Source organism: Peromyscus maniculatus, chromosome 21 (genome assembly GCF_049852395.1).
Source record: "Peromyscus maniculatus bairdii isolate BWxNUB_F1_BW_parent chromosome 21, HU_Pman_BW_mat_3.1, whole genome shotgun sequence".
NCBI classification, from domain to species: Eukaryota; Metazoa; Chordata; class Mammalia; order Rodentia; family Cricetidae; genus Peromyscus; species Peromyscus maniculatus.
In genome coordinates this window covers 26,628,715-26,645,866 of record NC_134872.1, presented here as the reverse complement: position 1 = coordinate 26,645,866, position 17,152 = coordinate 26,628,715, and the positions used below count along the sequence as shown (strand labels likewise).

Genomic DNA, 17,152 nt, shown 5'->3' with positions numbered 1-17,152 from the left:
GGGATCAGTTTTCCTCCCCTAGGATCTATTGATCTCCTTGCCTTTTCCAATAGGACCATGACCATGCCGCTATATATTTATAGTTGGCAGATGGAAGTACACACGTGTGCAAGATTTGTACATCCAGATGATTTTTGTTTGTGTTTCTGATCCTTCTTTGAAGCAAGCTGAGATCCCCCAAGATCTCATAAAGATACCCCAAGAGTCATAAAGATAGATGAAGGGCTGGGGATATAGCTCAATTGGGAGAGTGCTTGCCCAGTGTCTTGCCCAGTTTTTATTGCTGTAAAGAGACACCATGACCACAGCAACTCTTATAAAGAAAACATTTAATTGGGTTGGCTTGCTTAGTTTCAGAGGTCCAGTCTATTATCATCATGATGGGGAGTATGGTGGTGTGTAGGCAGATATGGTGCTGGAGCTGAGATTCCTACATCTTGACTCAGAGGCAACAGGAAGTTGACTGACTCTCACACTGAGTGAAGCTTGAGAAAAAGACCTCAAAGCCCACCCCCACAGTGACACACTTCCTCTAATAAGGCCACACCTCCCAATAGTGCCAACTCCCTTTAGGAACCATTTTCTTTCAAACTACCACACCCAGCATATATGAAGCCTTGGGTTTGGTCTCTGGTAAATTAACCGGGCATGGTGGTGCACACCTAACACAGCATTTCGGAGGTAGAGGAAGGAGGATCAGAAGTTCAAAGTTGTCCTTGGCTCCAAAGCGAGTTGAAGGTCAGTCTGGGCTACACAGGCCAGCAAGGAAACAAACAGAAACAGCTTCCTCCAGGAGGGAAGTGGGAGGTGGGGGAAACTTAGCCGGCCAACAGTCACAGGTCTGAGGAAGCTGAAGCATATAAGCTTTCCCAGGGTTTTAGAAACAGTGAACGACTGTGGGGTAGGAGACAGTGAGCAGCTGAGTTGTAGAGAGATTTCTCTGACCTGTGGAGCTGCCGGCAAGGGGTGCAGAAAGCTCCAGGGTTGCATCTTTTGTGAGCTTCCATGGGTGTTGGGGTGGGCTTTTTTTGGTGATATAGCTGCTTTTGAGTCACCCCTGGTCCTATAAATAATCCATCACCCATACTCCTGTTAGTGACCCCAACAAAAGCTCACTGGTTCACCAAGTGGGACGTAGGTACAATCCTGACTCTGCTTTGTGGTGACTTTTCTTCCTGAGGTAAGTACACTTGTGTTTCCTTCCCCCTCAAGAAATCTGTCTCGTACAGACAGACAGGCATACAGACAGAGGGAAACCACCAGCTGGAAGTGGACTGCCCTGGATGCTGTGGTAATTCCATCAGCCTACCTACCAACATAACTCTTCAGAGCAGTCTGGGGGTCTGAGGTTATGAATGAACCTCCCAGCTCAGCAATCACTTTAAAGAATAAATACAGCTTTTGAAAATATCTAATCGCTGGGGAAGTCCTGGTAATCAATCAGTCTTGTTAATCTTTCTTGTTAAAGCTGGAAACATGCAAAGTCTCTCAGGTCACTAGATTTTGAATGGTGGACATGATTAATGTTAAACTTTTGTTTTCTTGTTCAGGATCTAAATCATTCATAGAGGGGGATAAAGAAAGAAAGAAAGGAAGAAAGAAAGAAAGGCGATCATTGTGCCCTCAACCCCGTTTCTTCCATCTGTGGCTGGAATTCATGTCTTGGAATTCTCCTAAGAAGAGAAACGTTTCACCGGTCCTGATCCTGAAAAACATTAATTAAAAACCTATCCTTTTCTGCCAGCCCCAGTGGAGGCAGAGAACATCCAAGGCTCAGAGAACAGGGGCACAGTAAGGTAAGAGCCAGAGGATCAGGATACCTTTGCTGGATGGTGTCTTCTAGACACAACAGAGAAGGTGAATCCATGAAATCTCAACAATATGCATAAAGGTCGGACAAGTTGACATGCCAACACAGACAGAACAAATTTACCAGACTCTACTCCTAGATGAAGAACTTCCCACAGTGGCTGTAGTTGTCCCCAGGGACAATGACCCTGATAGGTTATCCAGCCCCAGGTAGTCAGCCCTAAACATGTACGGAAGGACAACACTACATTGGCTCAATGTTTTACTTATATACACATGGGTGCATATATACATATATATGTATAATTAAAGAAGAGGACATGAATTTGAGAGGGAGTGGAGGGACTGAGTTGGAGAGAGGAGAGGGAGGGTGGAAATGATGTAAATACAGTACTCATCCATGAAGTTCTCAAAAACTTAAACAAAACCCCACCAAATTATTGGGGGCTGGAGAGATGGCTCAGTGGTTATAAGGACTTGTTGCTCTTACAGATGCCTGGGTGATGGCTCACAACCATTTGTAACTCCAGTTCTAGGAGGTCCAACGCCCTCTTCTGGTCCCTGAGGGCACTGCATGCATGTGGTGCACAGATACATACATACACATAAATAAATCTTAAAAAAAAAAAGTCTGTATGAAAACGCCGAAGGGAAAACTTTTTCCTCTGTATGGTAATTTAAAGATAAAAAGGAAATCAGAGAGCAGGATGTTTAGAGTTAGGAAGAGTACAGATGCACATATATAAATACATATTATGCACATTTGTGCATGAATGTGTAAATATTTGAAGCGTGTGTTACGTGTGTGCCGCTCCAACGTGCATGACTTCTACAGCATCAGGTTCAGCATCAAGGCTGGTCTGGGCTGTAAAGGAACTGACCAGCCATTTCATCACTGAAGTGATGAGCTGTGTGGTAAAGCGAAATGAAATGTCCCGGGTCTCGTAGACAAATCCACCATCAGTCCCAATTATGCAAAGTTGTGGTTAGGAAACCCGAGGCACATGGTATCATGAAGTTTAACGGAAACAGAACTAGGGCTCGTGGAGCGTGCCAGCTGATCACTCGCTCGCTCTGCTCCGCGATGCTGTCTGGGAGGCCACCCTGCTACCTCTAGGCAGGGCCTGTGATGGCGAGAGGCAGCAGACATGGAGAGGATTTGGATTTCAGCATCTGCCTTGGCAGGTCTGTGCGGTGTGAGCCGCGCACACACAGAACGGCCTTTTCCAGTTCAAGCCCAAGCTAAAGAATGGGGGCATTGCTATTTTCTCCAGAAACTACAAATGCCGAGTGCCGTGGTAAAAATATAATTTATTTATACAAATGGTGTGTTTTCACAAAGGCCATCTGTCAGTTGACTCTCTGATCTACAACAAATCTGTTTGTTCCCTTAGAAGAAATAACATGTCTGTTGAAAAGGATTTACGACCGCCAGGCTCCCGGATGCACAACATTGCTATAATAGTAACTAGTGATGCTCTATTTACTTCTACTGTAGTGCTGTGAGTGGGAACTATTATTTCTGAAGTATGGAAATTAATTTTTCATCACCTCAAAGCCAGGAAATGGAGCCCAGTTGCATCTATTAAGATTACTGCAAGGGAACTGTGTTCCCTCCTGGAGGAAAAAAAAAATCTGCTCAATGAACAGCGTTTATTAAGCTAAGTCCACACATCACTGCTTGCTGTCTGGTGTAATAGGCTGAACTATGGCCCTTAGTTATTTTCTGGAGACAAGAGGACACTTTAAAAATTATTACTATTTTGTAACATGTGTGTACATAACACAACATATACATTGAGGTCAGAGATAAGCTTTTGGAGTTGGTCTTCTTCTTCTGCTGTGGACCAGAAGCAGGACTCAGGCCATCAGCCTTGCCCGGGTAAACACTTTAACCACTGGGCCAGCCTGCTGGCCAGAACTACTCTGAAATGACTCTGGCCATTGGATGTCAAGGCATCTCTGATGGCCCTCCCTGGAAACTAAATTTTACCATTAAAATGAAAGGGGGTGGGGGGAGGCTGGAGAGACGGCTCAGTGGTTAAGAGCACTGGCTGCTCTTCCCGAGGACCTGGGTTCAATTCCCAGCACCCACATGGCAGCTCACAACTGTTTGTTGTTGTCCTTTATTTAAGTGGTTGCTGCCTTTTAAGCCACAGCTGTCGGAATCAGCAACTGCAACTCCATGGCTACCAACATCTGTTCCCTCCGGCTCCAACTCTTGCAAAGCTATAAGGGGAACTAAACCTCTCTCCCTCTAAAGAACTCAGGATTCAAAGGTTCAGGGGGAATTCTGCTCTTCAGAGAGGCTGAATAGCAAGAAGCTCACCTCCTCTCCTTGTGTGTGTCCTCCAAAAAGCCCCCAAGCTTTTCCTTGCCCTCCTTATAAACCCTTTCTCACCTGGCTCCCCTCACCACTTCCTGTCAGCTCGTTGCTGACGCAGCCTCCTGACCACAGGTGAATTTTATTTAATCAAACACATCGTCGCATCATTAAACAAATGTTCCAGAGCACAAACAAAAGTAACACACCTTGAAATAATATTCTACAATAGTCCGTAACTTCAGTTTCAGGGAATCTGGAATCCTTACACAAACATGCATGTAGGCAAAACACCAATGCACATAAACTAAAAATAAATAAAAAAATTTTTTAAATGAAAGAGAAGGTTGGGGGGGGGTGGCATAACATTCGAGAGGCAGAGACAGGCAGATCTCTGTGAGTTCAAGGCCAGCCTGGTCTACAAAGCAAGTTCCAAGCTACACAGAGAAACCCTGTCTCGAACCACCCCCTCAAAAAAAAAAAAAAAAAAAGATTGAAAGAGAAGGATATATTTTTTTTAAGATTTATTTATTTATTATGTATACAGAAGAGGGCGCCAGATCTCATTACAGATGGTTGTGAGCCACCATGTGGTTGCTGGGAATTGAACTCAGGACCTCTGGAAGAGCAGTCGGTGCTCTTAACCTCTGATCCATCTCTCCAGCCCTATTTTTTTTTTTTTTTTAAGAGGACATCTACTCACTCCGAATAGAGAGGCCATGACAGACCAAAGTACGGATACCACTAAAGTTCAGCTTGGTGAACCAATGAGTTTTATTGGGATTGCTTGCAGGAATATGGGTGAAGGGTCACTTACAGGAGCAGAAATGACTCAAAGACAGATACACCACCAAAGCCCAAGCCAGTAATGGTGCCAATTCACAAAATCTGGGTATCTGGAGCACATTGCACAGCCTGCAGGCACTTCCATAGGTTGGAGAGTGTCCCTTCCAAGTCACTCAGTTGGTCTAAGCCTCTTCCATGTAGTTTTGCTGATTTCTGCTTGACCCAGGCAGCTGGTCTGGTCTCAGAATCTTTATAGCTTGGCTTGTCTGAGAATGGATCTCAGCTGTCTTTATTGTTCACTATTGGGAGGGAGGGATTTAGTGAATCTGGTCAGTTTCAGGAACTTCCTGGAGCTGCTTTGAGTTGTTTACCTTCTGAGCTTCCCTGCAGGATGGAATGAAAAGTATGTGTATGTGACAGTTCCTTTCTCTTAACGGATTTCAAGCCGCACAAGCCAGCATTGTCAACTATAGCCACCATGCTATACATTAGCACAATATCGAATATTGTGATCAAGTGCACACTCTTTGATTAGTAGGTGTGTGCCACCTGGCCACCACTATGTGAGTAGTTGTTGAGATCACTTTTTTTTTTTTTTTTTTTTGTTGTTGTTTTTAGGTTTCTTTCTTTTATTGTGACAAGACCATGCTAGAAAGCAGGTCAGGGGGAAGAAAGGGTTTGTCTGGCTTGTACTTCCAGGTCACAGTCCATCACTGAAAAAACTCAGGGCAAGAACTTAAGCAGGATTTTGGAGCAGAAACCGTGGTGGAATACCGATTGCTGGCTCACACTTAGACGCATGCTTACTTAGCTCTCTTTTTTATTTCGCCCTTACTTAGGGATGGCGTCAGTTAACAATTAGGACAACTTGGCCCCCACACATGCCCACAGGTGGGTAAATCCTCAGGTAAGGCTTTCTCCTCAGATGACTATAGCCTGTGTCAAGTTGACCATTAAAGCTAACTAGGGCACCTTTCCTACTCCCTCGACAATCCCGTCCCTCTCTTGTATGGGACCTTCCACCTTTTTTCTTGATGGACTTTCTTGCTTAGGTGGCACATTGGTGTAGTTCTTGGATGCCCCTAAAAGGCTCTTTTGTTAAAGGTTTAGCTTCCAACCTGGAGCTTCCAGGAAATGGTAGAAATGCCTTCTACAGAGGGGAACTAATGACAGACCCAAAGGAGGACACCACCAAAGTCTAACATGCTGAGCCAGTGAGTTTACTGGGGTTATGTAAAGGCACATGGATGCCCCAGGAAAGCTACGTCACCAACAACCTACCCCAGCCAGTGTGATGATTCCAGCTGGAACCCTCAAGCTCTCTGCAGGACTTACAGGCAGCTGGACAAGTCAGAAAGAGTCTCTCTTCGGGATCCCCTACTGCTTATGTAATCATGCAAATCTGGTAAATTTCAGGGATTCTCTTGAGACTTATAAGTTGTCTACTTCCTCAGCTTTTTTTTTTTTTTTTTTTTTTTTGTCTCACTGTATAGCTCTGGCTGTCCTGGAATTCTCTATGTAGACCAGGGTGGCCTCACAGAGATCCACCTGCCTCTGCCTCCTGTGCTGGGATTAAAGGTGTGTGCCAGCTCCTATTTACTTCCTGAGTCTTTTTTTTTAAATAATTTATTTAAATTTATTTTATGTACATTGTTGTGAAGGTGTCAGATCCCCTGGAACTGGAGTTACCAGTGCTGGGAATTGAACCCAGGTCCTTTGGAAGAGCAGACACTGCTCTTAACCCCTGAGCCATCTCTCCAGCTCCTACTTCCTGAGTCTTAATGAAGTTCCCTTTAGAATTTCTTGGATCCTAAGGAGCTCCCTTTTATGGTAGAATGTTTTCAATTCAAGGGAAATTGTTCTGTGACACCGGTCATGATGTCACCAGGGATGTGCTGTCAGTGGGAGGTATGGGACCTTGGCTGCTTTTGCTTCTGGGCCGTGACATGAGTTGTTTTGCTTCAACATCTTTGCCCCACCAGACTGTGTTATGTTGCCATATGCCTAAAGCAGTGGCCAATTGATCATGGACTGAAGCCTCTTAAAACTGTCAGCCAGAACCTTTTTCTCTCTATAATTCATCTCATGTATTTTGTTATAGTAATGGACTTGGACTCATCCAGTAGGACATACTTTCCAGGAACTGCCTGGGAAAGGGTACCAGCCTGGAAATACGGTTTGCTTGTGTATTTTTCATCTGTGGCCATTTCTCCTACTTTGTCTGTCCTTGAAAATTTATGCCTTTAAACATTTTTATGGTTGTCGTAGCGCAGTCTTGGCAGAGAGTAGAAATAAACTTGGAGGGCAGAATTGGCTGTTGCTTGCCCACTTTTCAATGTCTTTTTCCCTTTTTTTTGGAGACAGGGTCTCATGTAGCCCAAGCTGGCCTCTTTTGGGTAGCCCAGGCTAGCCCCAAGGATGACCTTGAACTTCTGATCCTCCTGCATCTACCTGCCAAGTTCTGCGAGTCCAGAGGCACCGTCATGTCCAATTTGTGTAATGCTGGGAATCGAATCCAGGCCTGTTACGCACACTTTGTAAGCACTCTGCCAGCTGCCTCACATCTCCAGCCCCTGTCGTTTTCCTTTATTAGTCGGATTCTCCAAATGAAGCCAGACATCTAGACTGCACTTCCCAGGTTCCCCTGCAGTTGTGTATGATTACACCACTGTGCTCTGGCTCCTTCTGCACATATTATCTGTGTAACTTTTAAATCAAGCTCTTAGAGGCAAGCGGCACATCTTCTTGCTCCCTGTTTTCTGGCCCTGAGTGAGTGGCATAGGAGTCAGTATGGCCTAGGAAGCCTGAGCGCGGGGGTGGGGTGGGGGGGCATATGAGTCCCCAGCATTGTAGGGACCTTGGTCTTTTAATATCCTTTATTATGAGGGGGGGGGGGGAGGATGACACATCCACCTTATTTAAGGGACTCTTGTTTTATTTCTCGAGACAAGGTTTCTCTGTGTAGCCCTGGCTGTCCTGGAACTTGCTTTGTAGTCCAGGCTGGCCTCAAACACACTGAGATCTACCAGCCTCTACCTCCCAAGTGCTGAGGTTAAAGGAACATGCCACCAACGCCTGACTTAAGGAACTCTTAATACCACCTGCATTCTGCTTTCTTAATACTATGAGCCCCATGGCTCATAGTTGGTATGTCATGTTTTCTTTAGAATACTTCGTATTGTATTCTTTGCATATGTATTTACAATGTATCTTGATCATACCCTCCAACTTCCCCTTCCCACACACCACACTTCCCAAATGCCTTCTTCCCACCTTCAAGACGTTTTTTTTTTTTTTTTTTTTTTTTTTTTGTAACCCACTGAGTCCAATTATTGCTGCCTGATGGGATCTTGACTGATCTTGTTAGCTTGACCTTGTGCAGTTCTCATTCAGGTGACCAGAGCTGCAGTGAGCTCATGAGTAAAACAATCATGTCATGTCTGGAAGACAACATTTCCATAGCACAGCGCTTCTTCCTATCTGCTGGCTCTAACATCCTACATCCTCATCTGCTGGCTCTAACATCCTTTCCTGCATCTTCATCTTCTGGCTCCAGCATCCTTCCTGCACCCTCAACTTCTGGTTCTAACATCCTTCCTGCATTCTCATCTTCTGACTCTAACATCCTTTCCTATATCCTCATCTGCTGGCTCTAACATCCTGCATCCTCATCTGCTGGCTCTAACATCCTGCATCCTCATCTGCTGGCTCTAACATCCTGCATCCTCATCTGCTGGCTCTAACATCCTGCATCCTCATCTGCTGGCTCTAACATCTTTCCCTGCATCCTCTTTGGCCACGTTCCCAGAGACCTGAGGGTAAGGTTGATGTAGAAGTCCCATTTAGAGTTGAGTATCCAGTTAACAGTCATTTATTCTCAGCACCTTGAGTGGTTATGTGTCTCTGCGTTAATCGCTGCCCACTGCAGAAGAGGCTTCTATGGCCAGGGTTGAGGGCAGCACTAACCTGTGTGTCTAAACACGAATATTTAGATGTAGTGTGGCCACATGTCATTTGGCAAGACAACTGCCAGGTTCCCTCTAGGACCTGTGTTGGTCTGTCATAGGGCTCATTGGTGACTAAATGGTAGAGGGGGAAACATGTCTCCCAGTTGACCGGATGAATGAAGACGTGTAAACATTCCTCCGATTTATTCCATCCTTATCTGCTTCACTCAAGGGAAGAGGGGGTGTTTAGACAGGACAGACTCAGCTCTTGGCCCAGCGTGTGCACACGTGGCCTGGGACAAGCAGTAGAGCCTCGGCGAGGCTGTCTCTTCATCTCAGAGCGATAACGGTGGTTGAAGAGGGAGGGGGCGGGCCACCAAGTTCTGCTTTGCGATCATGTCTTCAAATATTTGCCTTATGAATCTTTGTTATGAATGTTACTTAATATGAGAACGCACAGTGTAGTAGTAATATAAATAGCTGCTATTTATTCGGCATTTCCCACATGTCAGCAGCTGCAGAGTGCTTTAATGATGGTGCTGATGTTGACAGTAAACCTCTGCGGCATCTGTGCCGTAAGCACCACTGTGTCTGTTTATTCCTGTGCTGTTCACAGCGCACCTCCTTCCTGCCTTTTGTGTTTTCTTTCTTTCTTTCTTTCTTTCTTTCTTTCTTTCTTTCTTTCTTTCTTTCTTTCTTTCTTTCTTTCTTTCTTTCTTCCTTCCTTCCTTCCTTCCTTCCTTCCTTCCTTTCTTTCTCTCTCTCTCTCTCTCTCTCTCTCTCTCTTTCTTTCTATCTTTCTCTCTTTCTTTCTTTCTTTCTTTCTTTCTTTCTTTCTTTCTTTCTTTCTTTCTTTCTTCCTTTTTCTTTTAAGACAGGGTATTGCTGTGTTAGGTTCAAGTAGGGAATCCTTCCATATAAGGGACTTGAGAATCCTTGCATTTTGCTATCTGCTGGGGTCTTAGATCCCCCAGAGATAACTATACATATGAGATAAATGTATGTATACAGACAAGATATAATGTGTGCTTCACATGACAGCACAGGAAAAAATAGATGCCAGAATGATTGGACGTAAGAATTTTGCAGTTGTATTCTACACGGGAACTCCTTGTCCCGCTGGGAAGGGTACTGCCAGATCTTTCTGTTGTATGTGCTTTTTGCATAGAAGGATACTTGCTATGATCTCACTATGTGAGGCTGAGCCCTTAATGTGACTGTATTAAGAGGTGAGGCACTAGGAAGTGAGTTAGTGGCCTTCAAAAAGAGGCTGGAGCAGTGTCTTCTCTTCCACCATTTGGGGTGCATCAGGAAGGTCCACCCACTGGCACCCCATCTTTTACTCCCAGCAGTGACTCCTCTTCTACCATTTGGGGTGCATCAGGAAGGTCCACCCACTGGCACCCCCATCTTTGACTCCCCAGTCTCCGAAACAGTGCACAGTAAATTTTCTGTTTGTGTATTACCTAGCCTCTGGTATTTTGTCCTAGAAGCCCCCCAAAGACTACAATAATGCTCTTTTAAGAGGGTATTAAGTATAATAAATCTGCCCATGCTGTGGGATGTCTTTCTGTATGCTGTGAATATGTGTTACTTTGATTGGTTGATAAATAAAGCTGCATTGCCCTATGGCAAGGCAGCTTAGAGGCAGGCGGGAAATTCAAGGAGAGTATATGGAGAGAAGAACCCAAAAGGAGAGGAGAGAGAGAGAGAGACACCAGCTGAAGGAGACAGCAGACTAGTAATGCCATAGCCACGTGGCGACTTACCAATTAATAGAAATGGGTTAAATTATAAGAACTAGCTAGCAAGAAGCCTGCTATAGGCCATACTATTGATGATTAATATTAAGCCTCTGAATGATTATTTTATAAGTGTCTCAGGGACCGCGGTGCCGGGCGGGACCTGAGAAAACGTACGGCTTCATGCCCAGACTCTCATGATATGTTGGCAATTTTCTCTCCCCACCTTTTCTTCTTCCTATGTAGCCCCAGTGACGTGGTATTCACTAATTAGCACAGTCTGGCTTCAAACTCACAGCAATCCTCCTGCCTTAGCCTTCTGAAGGCTGGCATTCTATGCATGTGTCATCGTGCCCAGCTCATATCTTCAGATCTTCTGGCTGCTCCAGTATGTCACTGGCAAGTCATTTTGTCAGTACCAGGACACAGCAGCCTTAGAGTCAGCCTTTGTCGGAAGGCCAAAGCACCTCTACCCTGCTCTCCTTGTAGGCCCACCCCTCTCTGCTCATTCATTTTTTTCCATCTCATTGGAGGAGGTTAGTCTCCACCTTGTTCGTGTGGTGAGGAAATCAAGGGAGGCATCCCCCACTATGGTGATATTTTATTTTGTACTAAAATGTTATTTGTATGTTAATAAATAAAGTTCCCCGGGGGTCAGAGCTATTAGCAAGCCATAGGAAAGCTGGGCGGTGGTGGTGCACACCTTTAATCCCAGCACTTGGTAGGCAGAGCTAGGTAGATCTCTGTGTGTTCAGGGATACAGCCAGCATTGGAGACACACGCCTTTAATCTCAATAACAACTATAGAAGACGTGGAGGTCTGTACAGACAGGCAATGACGAGGTGGTCATGTGGTTGGGTTTACAACCAATGAGAAGGCAGAACTGAAAGTCTTTATAAGGACTTTAACACAGGAAGTAGCTCTCTTTCGGAGAAGTAGGACCACTGCAGGAGGAAGGGTAAGGTTTTAGCTCTTAGCTCTGACCTCTTGGCTTTCTTCTTTGCATTGGTTTTATGTTTTTTATTTAATAAGACTGTTAGTTACATCTACACCCCACTTCCAAGAACATATCTCTGCATAGGGCCTCTGACTGAGGCCACTCCTAGGGATCCAGAACCCTTGAGTGGGAACCAGCCATGCTGAACAGAGGATGGCTGCTGCCCTCCATGACTGTTGGAATGTAGCCCTGGAAGTATGCCTTCAGGGAGCTGGACTATTAAGGATTATCACTGTGGTCCTCTGCCGGAGAGATGCTGTGCTGTTCATTTGCTCCTTGTCTCCCTGTGCTACATACATGCTTGCATTGCTGATGCATTTGGAATGAAAATAACTTTTAGTTCATGTGTACACATCCTGAGATCTATTATGCATGTTTGTGATTCAGTTGAATTAAGAGCTCCCAAAGCTTCTTCTGAAAGTAAAAAATTTCCCCCTATATTTATCAAAGGTTGCAGTAAAACCTCAACTTTTGAATTCTGTACCACACTGAGTGAGTGGGCATGGTATCATAATACTATGCTCCTTTTTCATAGTTGGAAATGTTTCTAAAATTTCTTTTATTTATGTGTATGTGTGTGTATCTACTTGTCTGTATATGTGCCATGTGCATGCAGTACCTGTGGAGACCAGAGGAGGTGTCAAATCCCATGGAGCTGGAGTTACAGATAGTTGAGAGCTGTCCACTGTGGATGCTGGGAACTGAACCTGGGTCTTCTTAACCACTGAGCTGAGAAACTCCTGACTCAGCATCCTGATAAGGCCACCTGCCCAACAAAAGACACTAACTCAGTAAGGAGAACATCTGCTGAACGTTGGTCTTGGGACTATAAAGAACACATCCATTGATAAAACTTTCCAGTAGTCCCCTCTTCCGTCCTGAGAAGCCCCAAGCCCCCTGTACCAGGGCATAGTTGCCACTCCCGAGAAGAAACTGGTATTCTTCGCTGTTCTGGTATTAAAAGGCAGTCTTCCCCCTCCCCCACTATTGAGGTTGGTTTTATTCTGTCTTTTATTCCCACATTGAATCGATCAACTTCAATCTGACAGTCATTTTGTTTGCTTTTTAAGCGGGGGGGGGCATTATTTGGGTGGTTGGCTTCAGGGATATGGTCCATCACGGATCCTGTTCATAATGGGTACAGGGAGGGGTGGGTGTGGGTTTGCAGGGGAGGCTGCTTGCTCACATCTTGGTGGATCAGAAAGCAGGCAGAAAAGCTGGCATTCGTTTTGAACTGAAGGACATCGCAGTCCTGTTGCTGATCTTTGCAGAATGGAGGTACTTTCCTGGAAAATGCAGGAGCACTGGAAAATGCAGGAGCTGATCTTACGCGGCCTGACCCTCGTCATTCACAAACAACAGATGTTCGACGGTATATTTTTCACTTTCTGGCTGGCTCCGTGAGCAATTAATTTCATAGCAGGCTGTGCCTGTATCAGACTCTCAGATTTCTGGTTTAGTATTCGGGCTGTGCTGATTTTCCCTGCTGTGGGACATGATCATTTGGTGATGTTAAAGGTGTGTGGCCCATCATCAGCCTTACTGAAGCTTGTTCTTGTTTGGGGTACAGCTAATGGAGGTTTTTGTTAGATGAAATTGAGAAACACGATAATGGTTGATTTAGAATATCAGAAACATGAAAACCTTTCAGCAGCATTTATAATGCTGGCACCTCAGCCTCTTGGATTACAAAACAGCCATAAAACCCTTCGAAGCACACCAGAGTCCCTCAGTGACATCCTAAGGATTGGAAGATTGTCAGATCTGACTTCAGGATTATTGTTCCTCACCTGCCATCTCCCTGCCAAATATTACCACTAACCAGAACAGGAAGTTCTACATTTGAAACATAATATTATCTTGTCTCTAATTTGCTCCTGTATATCATTTATTTTCTTTTATAATGCTTATTAATTTTGTTAGATTTTGGTTGTCACCAAGGATCAGAAAGTGATTCAGTCAGGAACAGCCAGGACTGATATCATCAAAAAAACTAAGATGGTGAATTGGTTCCAAAAGTATGAATTTTGTTCCCAAGGAACACATGATTTATGAATGGAGTATTTTCATTTGAAATATTTGTTTACATAGGTTACAAAGTGAATGAAAAAAAGGTTCTCGACACACACAAAATAGTCGCTGCTAAATCTTAGTTTCATGCCTTCCGGTTTCTTCACAAGACAGAAGTAGGTGATTAGTACTGGTTTTCAGCTTGACAGGATTTAGATTTGTCCAGGAGAAGACTCTTGGAGCATATCTTTTTTTGGTTTTTTGAAACAGGGTTTATCTGTATAGTTTTGGTGCCTGTCCTGAACCTCACTTTGTAGCCCAGGCTGGCCTCGAACTCACAGAGATCCGCCTGGCTCTGCCTCCCGAGTGCTGGAATTAAAGGCATGTGCCACCGCCACCTGGCTCCTTTTGGTTTTTGAGACAGAGTCTTGCTATATAGCTCAGCCTGTCCTCAAACTCAAGATTCTCCTACCTCAGTCTCAGGAATGCTGGGATTACAGGCATATGCCACAGAACATCTGTCTTCAGCCACTATTTTAATAAAAATTCCTACCAGGTGGTGGTGGCACACACCACACACCTTTAATCCCTGGTGTGGGAGCACAGCACTAGGAGGCAGAGGCAGGTGGATTTCTGAGTTTGAGGCCGGCCTAGTCTACAGAGTGAGTTCCAGGACAGCCATAGCCAGAACTACACAGAGAAACCCTGTCTTCAAAAACCAAACACCAAAAAATTCTCTTATTATGGCTAAACTTGGTTGAAAATCTGGCAAGAAGGAACCTCAGCTGAGGAACTGCTCCCATCAGATGGGCCTGTGGACATGTTTTTGGGGGCATTTTCTTGATTGCTGATTGATGTAGGAGAACCCAGCCCACTGTGGGTGGTGCCATCCCTAGGCAAGTGGACATGCTCCATGCAGGAAAGGTAGCCAGGGAGAGTAAGCCAGTAAGCAGAGTTCTTTCTCTTTTTTCTTTTTTGTTTTGTTTGTATTTTGAGATAGGGTGTCTCTCCATAGCCCTGTCTGTCCTGGAACTTACTCACTATGGCTGGCCTCCCACAGAGATCTGCCATTCCTCTGCCTTCCTAGTGCTGTGCTCCCACACCAGGTGCTATCGGTTTCTGCTTCAAATTCCCGTCTTGAGATCTTGCCTTGGCGTCTCTCAGTGGTGGCTGTGATCTGAAATATGTCCTTTCTTCTTGGGTTGTTTTTTGGTCATGGTGTTGATCACAGCAACAGGGAAGCAGAAGCAAAGAGGACCCCTTCCCTTCTCCTTCTCCCCTTCGGGGGTACGCAGTTACCGCTTCTAAGGCTGGACACACTGTCATGCTCACCGCCGCTCTTTTTCCTCCTGTCTTTTGTCTCTGTGTTCCGTTTTGAATAATTCCCATTTTAGTATTTTCAAGTTGAAACTTTTCTTTTGCCGTGTATCATACTCTTCTTCTGAGTGTGTGTGTGTGTGTGTGTGTGTGTGTGTGTGTGTGTGTGTGTGTGTGTGTCTGTCTGAGTTTTCAACTGCTTTTAGTTTCAATCTCTCAAAATGTATTTGAGGCTTTCTCATGTGTTTAGATCTTCCTCTGCTGTCAGCTGTCTGGACTACGGTTCTAACAACTGCTGCACACTTTGGCCTGTCAGCTCTATCATATTTTTTTCTCTCTCATTATCAGTTAAAGTTGCTGTTCATTTGTAACCTGGGTCATGATGCATGCACGCATGCACGCACACTTGCACGCTGTGATCTTTGTCTTGGTGGATGTTTTACATTCCTGGAACACATTCTTGAGGGTTTTTTTTTTTTTTTTCTTTTCTGGAATGCAAGTTGCTTGGAAACTGCTGGGGCATTTTGAGGCCTGAGGTTTAAGCATTTCTGGAAAGGGGCTGAACAGCTTTGGCTCCAGAGCCAGTTTGGCCTCATGACTTGGATCTTAGAATCCTCCTGCTCTAGTAGATTTCTTCCTGTGCTGGGTGAGGCCACAGGCTTTGCTGGTGGGCCCCTGAAAATGACCTCTGGGTGGTTCATCCCCAGGCTTTTGGCAATTTCCATCCCTACCTGAATTGATGAGTGCCTCAGAGCACCTTCTCTCTGCCTCGGTCTCTCCCTGGCACAATCCCAAACTCTCAGCCTTGTCTCCTCAACTCCGGGAGACTGGACGACGTGGACGGACGGACAGGGGCACTTTGCTGACTGGTCTCTCAGTCTGGTCGGGAGAGTCGACACAGGCTAAGCTGGGGCCACTCTAGAGCCCAGTCATTTGTTACCCCTCTCAGTGGTCACCGCTCTTTGAAGCAAGACATTCAGTGTCGGAAGTCAAGGGTTCCCCCGCCCCCTGCTTTATATTATTGGCCTCTTATCTTACTGATTTTGGACTGGAGAATAAATCTGGTCTTCGTCACTCTGTCTTCGTTAGAACGGAAGTCCTCATGAACCTTGTACCACTCACTCCCTCATGGCATTGAGTAATTTTACCCCCTAAATGTCTCTTTCTAGACACCATGCCTTAGTTGTCCCCATTACAAAGTATGACACCACTGCTCAGCCTTTTGGCTTAGACCAAGTATAAAAATCACTGCACATGGCTGACATCTCCTTTAATCTGCAGACCGACTCCTTCATCCTCTCTTTTTAGTTTACCCAAGAAGACTCAATTTTCAAGGAATCATTCCCATGATCGGATGTCTACTGAAGAATCGTAGCATCTCCCCCACAATTCTGGATTTTGCTGATGCCTGTGTGGTTCACACACAGCTCCAGTTTCAGGTCAGGTACTGAAAAGCCAGACTCGGAGATCGATCAGCTGGGCTCTGTACATCCGGTGACTCCACGGTGCTGTGCTCTCTTTCCTAGGTTATCTGGTTATCTTTTCTTTTCCTGTGACAGTCTCGGCCATTAGTGTAAATGCCTAAATTTATTAATTTATTGGAGACACAAAATGCTATATTCTGATTCTTCCATTTCTTTTTCATTTACTAGACAGAGAACCTTTATAAAGAGACATGTGTGCTCATTACTGTTTGATTATGGGGGCATGGCTGATGTGGGAAGGCAGAAGAAATGCTTCATGTGAGATAATAAATTGGTTTCCTGTCATTCTGTTACAGCCACCCATTAGTTTCTTTAAAATAAATTTGAATATAACGATGAGCACATTGATTGATGGATTTTAATAAATTGTAATGATTGTCCCGTTCCTGGCTGCTGCTGGTGGTGGGACTCTTCAAATCAGCCCTGAACCCTTTTTATATCTTAATAGCTCAACTCCCTCTTCCAATTTTTTTTTTACATTTATTTATTGTGGGTGGTAGGTGTGTGTGAATGTGTGTGTGAAGCTGTGTGTGAATGTGTGTGCTGCAGCCATCAGGTGAAGGTCTGAGGACGGCTTCTGGGAGTCAGTTCTCTCCTTCCACCATGTGGGACCTAGGGATTGAACTCAAGTCCTCAGGCATCTGTGGTAGCCTCTGAACATCTCACCAAACTTCAGCTTCCTCTTATGCAGACTGGCCGGGAATTCCAGGCCCAGCTGTGGCTGGCTTTTCCACCA

The 17,152-nt window shown here is 45.0% G+C and overlaps 1 long non-coding RNA gene across 1 annotated transcript; it reads left to right on the top strand.

Annotated features, from left to right (window-relative positions):
• The first annotated feature begins 1,453 nt into the window (after positions 1 to 1,453).
• Positions 1,454 to 12,592, top strand: LOC121824790 (uncharacterized). Its single transcript, XR_006066774.2, has 3 exons — positions 1,454 to 1,796; positions 5,758 to 5,809; positions 12,222 to 12,592. It is a non-coding gene; the product is annotated as an uncharacterized LOC121824790 (long non-coding RNA).
• The last annotated feature ends 4,560 nt before the right edge of the window (positions 12,593 to 17,152 follow it).